Source organism: Lactuca virosa, chromosome 8 (assembly GCF_052849685.1).
Source record: "Lactuca virosa cultivar CGN04683 chromosome 8, Lactuca_virosa_CGN04683_v6, whole genome shotgun sequence".
Classification (NCBI taxonomy): domain Eukaryota; kingdom Viridiplantae; phylum Streptophyta; class Magnoliopsida; order Asterales; family Asteraceae; genus Lactuca; species Lactuca virosa.
In genome coordinates this window covers 14,048,354-14,057,052 of record NC_136433.1, presented here as the reverse complement: position 1 = coordinate 14,057,052, position 8,699 = coordinate 14,048,354, and the positions used below count along the sequence as shown (strand labels likewise).

Below are 8,699 nucleotides of genomic sequence, written 5' to 3'. Positions count from 1 at the left end.
TTGATTTTTGTTTTGAAAAGATGAGCTTTCTTTTTTGAAAGTATTATTCCATATTTTAAAATAGTTCTGAGAACCTGTGTGACATGAACATAGTGTTCTTGTTCATTTTTGCTGAAGATCATGATGTCATCAACGTATACAGTGCAGAAACCTTCAAGGCCTCGAAGAGCGTTCTGCATGTGTCTTTGAAAAATACTAGGAGCTTGTTTAAGCCCAAAGGGTAGTACTTTCCATTGAAAGAGTTCATCAGGACATGTGAAAGCAGTGAGAAGCTGCGATTCTTCATCAAGTAGAACTTGCCAGAAACCTGACTTGCAGTCGAAACTTGAATAAATGTTTTTTCCTCGTAGAAGAGTCAAGAGTTCGTGCATATTGGGAAGATTATGTGAGTCTCCAATAGTTGCATCATTGATTGCTTTGTAGTTGACAACCATGCGCTTCTTTCCTCTTCTTTTCTCTGCTTCTTTATTGACAAGAAAGGCAGGAGACATATGAGGGGATTTTGATTCTATAATTAGTCTCATATCAAGTAATTCCTTGATTTGTTTGGAAAATTCTTCTCTATCTTGTAAAGAGTAAACCATAGGTTTTTCTCTAATAACCGTCTTGGGATTAATAAGCTTAATTGAAGCTTTCATCCATCCTTTGGTTTTATTTGGATCAATAGGATTTTCAAAACAAACTTTTTCAAGAAGATCCTCAATCTGTTTGAACCTGGTAGTTTGAATAGAAATAATCTTTTCTTTATTAATCCCTTCATGGGTTATATTAGTACCTGGAATTTGTTTTTCTTTAGAACCTTTTTCTTGAGTTTCAAGAAAACCTGGTTTTCCTTTGCTATAGGCCTCTGTAACCTTTTTTATAATTACCATATCATTATTAAGATGAAAGGCGATTCTATCTATCCATTGTATGAATGGTCCATAAACTTGACAGAAGTTGTTCCCAATTATGATATCAATTCCTGAATTTTGTTGGTAAATAGTGGGAACGTTGAAATGTTCTCCTGAAAGTTCGAGATTAATGTTTCTACAAACTTTATTAATTTTTATGGTTTCACCATTTGCAATAGTGGCACTAATTTCTTTGGGAGCGTTTTCCCAGAGTTCATCCGGAATGATGAATTTGCTTGCAAGACATAAAGATGCACATGTGTCTACAAAACAATGTACTCTAAATTTTTTATATCCTTTAAAGTTAAGGAAGGCAAAACCATAAATAGAGTTTGGATTAGGAAGATTCATGATAAGGGAATCATCAATCTTCTGGAGGTTTGCGCAAAAATGGTTAATCTCCTCCTCTCTGAAAAGTGGGGTCTGTATGGGACTAGTCTGAGTCATCCGTTGTTGATTCGTATTCATCAGTGTCTGATGAAGATTCTGTCTCAACATGATATATAAAAACATGTTGTGTACCATCATACTCTTCTTCAAGAGCTTCATAGCCCCCATTGTTAGCAGTTTGTAAAACCTTGACTTTGTCAGGGTATTTTTTTCTATTTGGACATTCATTGGCGTAGTGTTCTTCTTCATTGCAGATCCAACACCTACATTTTTTCTTTCCTTGCGGACAGGAAGTAGTCTTCTTAGGTGTTTCTTTTGAAGGTTTTTTGAAGTATTTTCCTGGTGAAAATTTTCTTCTTTTCTTTTTCCAAAAAGATTTGAATTTCTTTTTGTTTTTATACTTTTTCTTATTATAATTTTTCTTTCCAATATCAAAGTTTTTGAAATCAGAGAGAATGCTACAACAATCTTTGCTTATTGTTTTAAGTTTTTGTTGTTTATATCTGTCTTGACAGATTCTATCAATTTCTTCTTTTGCAATTTTTGTTGCATAAGAAAGACTGGTTTGCTGGATTTCTCCAGTAACGTCTTTTTTCCATCTGTCTGTACAGGTTTCTCCAATAATTGGAATTTTCATGAGGTAAGCATATATCCATTGCGCATATTCACTTCTTTGTGGAATATCATACAGATATGATTCATACATACATGTGTATTTGTCGAGAAGACTAATATCATGTAATTGGAGTTTTGTCATTGAAACTCTTGCTATGTCAACTTTCTTATTAATGGTGAAGTCTTTATTAGAAATATAATCAAGACCTAAGAAAGTAGTGTATATGACATTTATGATATTATCAAAAAGATCTGAACCATGCATTTCTTCATTCCAATTATTGTTTCTTAGGAATTTTTGCACAATTCTATCAGTTTTGTGTTCTAAAAGTAGTAGAACATTTTTTGCTTTTTCAAATTCATCTGGGTTTGTCTGTAAGATTAGTGAAATCTCAGTAACCCATTTTTCTACAACTCTTTCTCTGAGTTTTAGATCTTGGATACAATCAATATTGAGTACATTGATCGTATTGGATCCTTGACCACTATTTGGAATACCATTGTGGATGTCAATTTCACCAAGTTGTAATAAAAAAAGAATTACACTAAACCTGCAGACGACAAACACAAATTGGGAAGCTCCTCCACTTTTGTTATATTCCATTATGTATGATTCACTTTCTTTATTTGTCCCATATGAGAATAACTTATTCAGTGGTCTAATAGATTTAACAAATAAAAAGGATAGAAAAGACATTTTACAGTTTTAAATCTTGTTCCATCCTTATTGTATGTCATTTTTTTATGAATGACTTGGTGCATCGTCGCCAAATCTTGAACCCATGTTGTCGTTTATGATGACTTGTCCAATACCTGTGCCAAATGTAATAATTTAAGGAATTATAAAGAAAATGAGATAATAAATACATAATTAATAGAGTAAATGACAGCTGACCAAGAATCAAATTTTAGTGTACCGGGTGAAAATAAAATCTATTTTGACCATTTATTAAATGCCCTTCAACTTCTGGTTTATATGAGATGTTATGCATACCTGTATCTGTATGAAGTTGTGGAGTAGATTGTTACATTAAACTTATTTCCTTGAATTTTAATGTTGATAACTCATTCCTATTTTAGATGTTGTTATGTACTACTTACTGGTAGTCAAAATACATTTAACTTTTTTCCTTCAACTTAGGGCAGGCTATATATATGGGAATAAGTTGGCAATGAAAATTGGACCACTTTGATTTGAGAATTTGCAATCTATTTGCTCTCTTATATGACTAAAACTTGTAAAAGGTCAAAAACATGTTATGGTTAAAATCATGGATTGTCAAAGTTGAATCCAGTCATTTTTTGCATTTAAAGGGTTATTGTTGTCATTTTCTGCATTTGTAGGGTTATTTATGGTATTTCTTCATTTGAAAAGTTATTTCTGTTATTTTATATTTAAAGGGTAATTTTTGTAAAAGAGTTTTTCTTCATTAAATGATAATTTATGTAAGTTTCTGCATTTAATGGGTAATTTTTGTAATTTTCTGCATTTTAAACAGTAATTTCTGTCATTTTTTGCATTAAAAGGGTAGTTTCTGTAATGTATATGTGTATAATATTTCTATTTTTCTTTTTGGTTTTTGAATTGCTTCTTTTTTTTTTTTTTTTTTTTTTTTTATCCTTAACAGAATGAATGTGTGTATAGTTGACTATGTATGCATGTGACATATAGTCATTTTTTGTTGAAACATGGTGTCAAATGATAATTTTTGATACTGTTTTTATGTTTATTCTGAAACCATGGTATGGCGTCGAAATTATTAAATTGTGGTGAGGACATTTTTCAAAAAGCTGTTGTCAAAATATGTTAAAATTGGCCCAAAGTTGCTGGAAAATGACCAATATGCAAGTCAAAATGGTATTTTTTTTTACAAAAGATTCAACTTCATTCCTTTTTTTTTTTTTTTTTAATTCTAGATTTTTTTTTCTTATTAAAGCATCATATTTTGAAAGTACAATGCTAAATTGAATAGCCTTTTAAAAGTAATGTATGTTTGTGTGTGTAATGTTTTGATAAGACAAATATGTTGTTATTTTGAGCATTTACCCTGATAAAAATAGCAACACACTTACTTTCATTGGTTTGTTTATCGAACCAAATAATGAAGGATGTAACAAGTGTATTTATTTTATGGGAAGCTTCATCAAATCATACTAACAAAATCATATGACCTTGTTCTTTTCTGGAATCAAGATTGGGTGGAGTGGGGTTTATGTTGTATTATCGCACTGTATATCTATTTCGTTGATTACAAGCCTCTAATTTCTGATCTGATGTAGACAGTTATGGAGTATAATTAACCTTGGTGTTTTTAATTTCTAAGAATCATTCATTGTCTCTTCTAAGGAAGGCAATTAAGGTACTCATAATCTTTTTAGGAGCACATAACTACTAATCAGGTAGTTTCTAACTTCTCTTTTAATTTAATAATTATTGTTTACTAAATCATCTTTTAAATGGTTAATTTATAGCAGGTTGAATCCTGAATAAGTTGATCGCTTGACAAATGAAATTTCATATTTATGACCTGTAATGTAAGACATATATATATATATATATATATATATATATATATATATATATATATATATATATATATATATATATATATATATATATATATATATATATATATACGAACACCCAAAAATCCAGTTTTTCATTTTTTGGGGTTTCAGTATAGAAAAGGAATGGGTAGGGATTTTGATATGTATCTTGTCAATTCCTCATTCCTTACTTGATTATTTACATAAATTACCAATTTGAGCGTTAATTCTAGTTCTAGATTTAGATTGGTAATAAATAATATGGACTTTTACAAGTTTGATTCTTGTGATCGGTGAACCAACCATTGGTTGCATTTAGATAATAGTAGTTTTCTTCATATTTTACTTGATATTAATTGTACATGGCTCTCTCTCAACAGACACAAGTTTTCGAAAAAAGAAAAGGTTGGCTCTGATGAAATTTTACATGGCAATGATGGATGATGTTGCAGTTATAGAGGTCGTTGGCTCTGATGAGATTATGCCTCTGAGGGTTGGTTTTAGCTAGATTAGGAACAAAAAAATGATGAAGGTGGAATAGATTTCAACACCATATATATATATATATATATATATATATATATATATATATATATATATATATACTAGAAAATTGGTGCAATAGCTACGGCACAATCCGTAGCTATTCTGTAGCTATAAGCAGATAGCTACGGAATTGCTACGGAAAAATATCTGTAGCATAATGGCCCGTGGGAAAATTATAGCTACAGATTAGCTACGGAATCGCTACGGAATTTTCCGTAGCTACAATAGCTATGGAATAGCTACGGAAATAAATAGCTACGGATTTGCTACCGAATAGCTATGAAAATGGATAGCTACGGAATAGCTACGGAAATCCATAGCTATTCCGTAGCTAGCTTTGTTTTATTTAAAAAAAAAATTAAAATTTAAAAATTGTCAATTTTTTGTCAAAAACCACATTCAATTCACATTTGTCCAAAATACCATATAAAATACACCAAAAAACGTCCATAATACCAAGTTTGACACATTTCATTCTATTGTCCAAAATATCATACAAAAGTAAGTACTAATTAACAAAACATACAATACATAGAGTCAAGAACAACAAGAAGAGCAGATAAAATTAAGCCATACTTTTTTTAGAGGATTTCTACACCACATAATCACAGGCTGAACCCAACAACAGACCTCAAGTCCCTCATCTTGTTCCTAAGCATGGCCAGGTCCATTGTACATGTTCTTGATAAGCAATGTGGTAGATTTATCAGGGTACTAATGAACCTGTTGCAACGCATACCAAATCTACATGCTCCAGTTTTAATATAAAAAGGGCAATGAGCTTTATCCTGCAATATTAAGTATTAACAAACCAAAATTAGTTTAATACACTATAAAACAAGCTAACAAAAAGAGGTAACCAAAGACTGACCTTTTCTGTTCCAAAGTTTGGGACTTGTTGTGAAACAATGTCCAACAACTCTGTCGAAGCGATGGGTGCATTCTTAAAAGCAGCATAAGCTTCAGATTGTGGAGGAAGTGGATTTGATGTAGGTCTATCGGGATCCTGCAAAATGAAATGAGATATGACTTAAAGAAGTTGTGATTGTGTGCTGTGAGAAACACATAAAAGGTTATTAACTTGTGTACCTCTTTTTGGGTAGATTGATTAGCCTCTTTCTTTTTCACCTTGACTTTGTTCTTATTCACTATTATTTCGTTTCCTTTCCATATGATTTCAGGAGGCCCTTCTTCTATGTATTTCCATTCATCATCATCTTCATTCGAGCAAGACGATTACATATATCATACATGTCAGAGCCAATTTAATTTATATGCCCTGTTACACATATCTAATGAAAAAGGATTACCTAGATGATTCAAATATCAGTCTTGAACACTTTGTTGAAACAGAATTTCTATGAACTACAAAGATTGCTGAATTTCTATGAACTACAAAGAGTGCTTCAAATAACTGCCACCCAAGTTTGATCTCAATAAGTAGTAAGTAGACCCAAGGGTAAAAAGGTCATATCTAGAAAAACTGAAGCTGCCAGCAAACCTTTAATCTGTGAATACAGTAGACAATCCCCAATCAAATTAAGCCATGAACTTTTGGGAGTGAAATCACCAATGGAGTGAACTTCTCAAATGAGGGGTATAATCGTCTCATAGTGATTACATCTAAACGCTACATTTTTATAAAGAGAAACAAATTCAATCACTTGTTATGTTAAAAAATGAATATATAAATCACAAAACAATGTTAGGAGGATTCAGAAAAGTTCCAGATTCACTGAATATTACTTGATTCACCTTAGCATCAGAGAAAATCGGTAAAATTACTAGGTAAAGCTAACAACACCAATACTGAACATAGCGAGAACAGGAAGAATACAAACAAAAAAATCGAATTAATGTATAGTTCCCAAACAATCCAAATTCAGTTTCACACAACATACAAAAATCAAATTAATATGAAAGATAGCAAAGATACTGATTCCATTTCACACATCAAGAATTGCAAGAACAACATATTTGAACTTAATTGAACATCTAAATTAGGGTTTTACCTTTTTGGGGAAGAAATCGAGCAAGGAGGCCGAGAGATGAGGAGGGTAGCGAAAGGAAAGGCAACAGGTGACGGGAACAGCGACGGGCGGCGATAAGCGGCGACAGGCAGCGAAAGGAAAGGCAACGAAGTGGACACGAACGACAGGGGAGCACAGTGGTGTTCGTCTACTGCGTTTAGCTTTTTCTCTCTTATGTGGGGAAGAAATCGAGCAAGGAGGCCGAGAGATGAGGAGGGTAGACGGGCGGCGAAAGGAACGATGTCGGAGTGGACACGAGCGAGAGAGGAGCACAGCTGTGGTCGTCAACTGCGTTTGGCTTTTTCTTTCTTCTGTCCGTTGCTGCAAATATGAAGGGGTTTTGGTACCGAGTTGCTAGCAAAAAAAATGGGATAGGTTTCGAACTCGGGATTCATGGGTATCTTAAGAATAACAAATTAGGGGTGAGCAAAAACCGAACCGACTAAAAAAAACCGACAAAACCGCAATAAACCGCAACCGAAAAACCGAAACCGATGCAAAAACCAATGGTGCGGATTTAATTTTAGCAAAAACCAAAGGTCAATGGTGCGGTGCGGTTTCTATCCAAAAAACCGGTCCACCAAAACCAAACCGCACCGCAAGCGTGTATAGTAATAAATCAGTTAATGTATATTATATACATGCTATTTAAAATACTTATAAACGATAATATATTTATTATATGTTTATTTTGTGTTTGTATAAGACTATATGGGGTGCAAAAGAAATGTTATATTGTTAGCCAAACGTACTAATCGATTACATTAAATAAGCTTGTAACAAATTAAGTTAAAATCAACAAACTTTCAATTATTAATTAGTTTGTGAGAGTAATCACATGTTGTATTTTAAGCGACTTATAATTTTTGATTATGTATTTTTGTTTTAAGCTGAAAATGAATGGTTTATAAAAAGCAGCACAATACAAGTTTACATGACATGCTTTTCAATTCTTACAATTTCAAAAAACCGCACCAAAAACATAAAAAACTACATCAAATTCTAAAAACGGTTTAAAACGGAAACCGCACCGATACAAACCGAAACCGCATTTAAAAACCGAAAAACCATACCATTGAAAAACCGCACCCAACGGTTTTAAGAATGCAAAAACCGCACCATGCGGTTTGCGGTTCGGTTTGGCCTTAAAACCGCACCAAACCGCATTATGTTCACCCCGATAACAAACCATCGGGCCGGGGATGCCACATCCAACAGAAGATGGTCTCTTATTACCTTTATATACTTCCTTATTATTATTATTATTATTATTATTCCTATTATTATTATGATTATTATTTCTATTATTATTATTATTATTATTATTATTATTTCTATCATCATTATTATTATTATTATTATTATTATTATTATTATTATTATTATTATTATTATCATTATTATTACTATTATTATTATTATTATTATTATTATTATTATTATTATTTCTATTTTTATTATGGCGATGACGATGGTGATAATGATGTTGGTGATGGTGATGGTGATGGTGATGATGATGATGATGATGGTGATGGTGATGATGATGGTGATGGTGGTGGTGATGGTGGTGGTGGTGATGATGATGATGGTGCTGGTGATGGTGACGGTGACGGTGATTGTGTGATGGTGATGATGATGGTGATGGTGATGGTGTGATGGTAATGATGATGATGATGGT

At 32.4% G+C, this 8,699-nt stretch overlaps 1 long non-coding RNA gene across 2 annotated transcripts; it reads right to left on the bottom strand.

Moving 5' to 3' along the window:
* Positions 1 to 5,437: 5,437 nt before the first annotated feature.
* Positions 5,438 to 7,390, bottom strand: LOC145133003 (uncharacterized). 2 transcript variants are annotated; one of them, XR_013718335.1, is made up of 6 exons: positions 7,004 to 7,389; positions 6,493 to 6,621; positions 6,302 to 6,405; positions 6,081 to 6,208; positions 5,863 to 5,997; positions 5,438 to 5,779 (listed from the first exon to the last, which is right to left on the bottom strand). It is a non-coding gene; the product is annotated as an uncharacterized LOC145133003 (long non-coding RNA). The 2 variants fall into 2 exon arrangements; XR_013718334.1 differs by having other exon boundaries at positions 6,302 to 6,621; positions 7,004 to 7,390.
* Between the last annotated feature and the right edge of the window lie 1,309 nt (positions 7,391 to 8,699).